We start from the raw sequence: 4,620 nt of genomic DNA, 5'->3' as shown, positions 1-4,620 counted from the left end.
ACGTGAGTCATAATCGACTCGTCACGGGAAGGGGCGACCAGGTCTTTCCCTTCCCATCTACATTCAGCCCTCACCCGGTCTAGGCAACCGGGAGTGATTAGACTGATATACTCCGATGCCGGTTCGCCGCAGCCCAGGACCGATGATGGGTTTTCAACCTGGAAGTCGGCAGATACCGAGCAACCAGTCGGTGTGAAAGCTTTCAATGGGGGTTCTGGCGCAGGTTCATCAGATCTAGCGGGGCTCACGGCCGAGCTTGGTCTAGAAGGAACACTTTGTGAAGTTTTCGCCATTTCTTGAAGCTTTACGAAGAGATGAAAAGAAAATACAACCAACGCAAAATTTGAGAAAGATAAGAAATGTTGAACCTGGAAGGGTCGTTTATACTTTTCCCATGAGGCGGCGGCACGAATCGCGAAGTTACAGACACGAAGCGACAGATAATTAAGAGAAGCATTAAATGCCTGCAGCAGACGTGGTCAGAGCACTCGATGGCTTTTTCAGCTGGCGTATGGCCATACGTCACGGGCATCACGTCACCGATCATATCGTTTATTATCATTACTCTCTAATAAACGAGGGGACTATCTGTATTGGGTGATACCCTTTTTGCTTGAGCCCGACCGGGTTGGGTCCGGTCCGGGGCAAGTCGGGGCCATCGAACCCGACCTGGATGCAAGGTAGAACGACGGCCACGTCAACAACCGAGGTCGAGTCATTTCGAGACCGTTGCAGAGCTCGATATGAGTCACCACCGGATGGAGAAACACACAAGGTCGGAAGCCGGACTCGTAACGGATAACCAAGCGTCGCCGGATATCTCGCCCAAACGTGATTTTCTCAACCACTTCAGGCCATTAAGGCGTAATTACAGGGATCCACGATGTAATTAATTTACCTACCTTATTTTTACCCTTAATCAGAATGTATAAAAGAGGAGAAGACCCCATAAAGAGGGGATCGGAAACCATTACACTACAGTACCATCTCTCTCAATTCTTGTACGCTATCAAGCACAATTGTTCTAAGCAATATTATATTCTGCGATTATTTACTTTAACAGCAATTGTTGAGTCTTTATCTTTTATTTTCCTCAATCCAAACCTTTTGTATCTTTTAGTTCACGGATCCTTAAAACCCCATATAAATTCAATTGTTATCCGAATTCCAGGGTAAACAGAGATCTTGAAAGAAGATATCTTACAAAGTTAGAGTTGTAAATAAAATTTATTCAAGTTAGAGTAAGATGAACTAGAAAGTAACTAAAGATTTAATTGCCTTTCACTTTCATTTGAATTTTCTCAACCAACTCCAAAAAAATGCAACATAAATTATAAATTATATGTTAGCAACGATTGGTGACAAGGCAGCAAAAGATGATTGAGAAAATTTCTTATCACTATTTAATAATAAATACAATTAATATTTAAATTACATATAAAAATACTAGCTTTTGGGGCCTCTAATTTTGTGAGGCCTAAAGCGACCGCTTTAGTGGCTTGGGGGTTAAGCCGCCTTTGAGACCAGGACGTCGAGCTCGGGGTCGAAGTTCCTTTCCAAGGTCGAGGTCGACAACACTCACCAAGATCAAAAGAAGGCATGCTTCTAGATGATGCCGGTATGATTCAGTAACGGAAAGAGCGAGATCTCCGCAACGGACCGTAGATCACGGCGTGAATTCCGGAATGGATTGGTCTTCGGCGGTTAGACAGTTGTCAAATAGGATTTCCTACTATAATTAGAATTATACCTTATTTAGGACTTCCCTACTATATAAAGGGAGATCCCACTCATTTGTAAGATTCATTATTCTCTTGTTATCACCTACTATTCATCAGAGCTGTCTTATCATTTGTTATTCCATTACCATACCTCGAGATTATCACAGATCGAGATCGAGAGATCTATTTTATTTTTTAATTTATCTATTTAATTCCTTGTTTATCAATTGGCATTGGATTAAATCACATATCTTTAAAATTACAATACAAACTTAGTTGAACTCGAATTTTAGGGTAAACAAAGCTCAAAGTATCACTGTTTATGTACTCGTGAATAGCATATCAGATTGTTATTGATTTCACATATGCTTTGGCATAATTTTTTCTTAAGATGTGAGTTCGTTTTGTTACAAAAAGAATTGGGTTAAACTCATGCCAACTATGGAGCCACTTTTCCTTATAATTTCATACCTTTCTCATCTCCCTTCTTTTGTTTTACTAGTATTAGTCCTCGTGAGAATGCGCGGACACTAATTATGTCAAATATTTAAGTATTTGGATTGTATGTAAATAATCTTAAAATTTACACTTTTTCAGTAAATATAGATAATCATTAAATATTAACTACATGAAAAAAATTAACCATTTCTTATATTTTTCTTTTTTGATACCATTCTTGCCGGTGTCATTGTATCCTAAAAATAGGCAGGAAGCAAAATAATAACTCATATTTATGGCAAAACAATCAAATGTTGAGACAATGAATGACTCTTTGGATAAGACTTAACTCTTTTACTACTACTTGAACTCTTATTTGGTGTGTTGATATCTCTTAAAAAAATATTCTTTCTTAAAAATTTCTAGTTCTAAAACTATATTTTTCTAATATAATATTTTTATATAATGTAATNCTTTAGCTAGTGAATTTTTTTTTACTCCATTTTTTATTTTTGACATTAACCATGTTAAATATCTGAGTTATTTGAATCATATGTAAATAACCTTAACATTTAAACCTTCTAAATAATTATAGATAATCGTCAGATATTAATTAAGAAACACTACATGAGAAAAGACTAACATTTTCTCAATTCTCGTAGTGATAATTTTATTTTTGCACTATTCTCATAGGTGTCATTGGAACCTAAAAATAGCCACAAAGTGAAATAATAACTCATATTTATGGCAAAGCACAAAGGTTGATACGATATAAACGATTCTTTGATTACGACGTGACTCTTATACTACGACTTGAACTCTTATTTGGTATGATTTTGTCTTTCAAAAAATATTTCTATTTTGAAATTTCATTTTCTAAAACTTTATATATATTATAATAATGATGATCTTTTTAATGATGCAAGTGAAGATATTATCCTTAATTTAAAATTCACTTTAATCGGCTATCTAAAAATTTAAATGATTCTTTGGCCAGATTTATTTCAGTATGACTCCACTTTAAGTTTATCGATATCTCTAGCCCCAGAATTTGAATTTTTAATACCCTATATATACAAAAATTTTGTTCTTTGAATCATTAAATGTTAAATTAGTTGATTATTATTATAAAACATTGCATATATTGTCTTAAAATTGTCAAGTAGTTTATTTTTCGACACCATACTTGGCTTAACCTCAATGCAAACTACTCAAATTGCATTCCAATTCAAATTCGAATATCATATCAGTTTGTTAGTAATAGTGATTTTTTAAAAACGACACATAATGTAAATTAAAAAAATATTCTAAGATATCCTTATCTTATAATCTATGTATTTGAGTTGAAAAAAAAATATTTGAAATCGATGAGATTAACTTTCAAATTTTTTATACTCAACAAAGATGAAACATAAGAAGAAATTTGTTGTCATCTTTTATTTCTCGTTTTTAGATCTTTCTAACATTTTTTTCAATGTTTATTTTCTTTTATCTTATTTTTTATGTCATTATTTCTTTTGTTACAAAAAATTAATTTATTTCACTATAAAAGGATGAGTTTTAATAAAAATTATCTACATATGAACTTTAATTATATTTTTAGTCTTTGGTTGAAGTTATTTCATATTTTTCTTTTGGCTTTATCTAATCAGCCTAAATAGATGCTCACCCGACCACTTAAATTAAAAAATTGAATGATGTGTAATTTATTTATAATCCATATATAATATGTGTATAATCGTGTGTTGTCGGTATATCATCTATTTATATTAGCTATAAAAAGTAAACAATAAATATGGCCGAATATTATGTAAATATTCCGTAAGATTTCGATTTTTTGAGTTTATTCATGATATAACTTCTATTATAATAATTTTAAAACTCTCTACTAATGTTCAAAAATATCTTATATTTGAATTAAAAAAAGTAAAGAGTTTTTTCGAAATAATTTGTTTACATTTTTAAAAAAAAAGATTTCACGTCATACCAATTTTTTCTTTATATATACTCTTTGTTACACTTAAAAGTCGCTATAGAAACTATCAATTAGAAATCAATTTCTCTCTTGTTGAGTTTGGAAAAAAAAAACCTTTCACATAAAATAATATTCTTCAACGAAAAAAATATTATACCCTTGCAATATTGGCTTAACTACAGCTAAATGAAGGGGTTTCAGCTTATACCCTTCAATTCCTTGAATGTGCTAAATTGAAATTAATGATAGCAATTGTATAGCCAAATTTTTGTTATTTGTTTGATGTCCATTTATGCAAATTGACTCTTCAAACAAATATTCTTCAAGAAGAAAAAAGAAACAACTTTTTTTTTTAACATTGATTGATTTTGTGATGTTTCTTTCTCCAGCGTGTATGTTTATTTTATTATATATGTAAGTAAACTTTTATTTGGTTTTGTAAACTCTTTTTTGTTATTTAGATAACCATAGACGTGTACCCTATAT

The sequence above is a fragment of the Nicotiana attenuata genome, unplaced genomic scaffold (genome assembly GCF_001879085.1).
Source record: "Nicotiana attenuata strain UT unplaced genomic scaffold, NIATTr2, whole genome shotgun sequence".
Classification (NCBI taxonomy): domain Eukaryota; kingdom Viridiplantae; phylum Streptophyta; class Magnoliopsida; order Solanales; family Solanaceae; genus Nicotiana; species Nicotiana attenuata.
Note: the sequence above shows the minus strand (reverse complement) of the source record.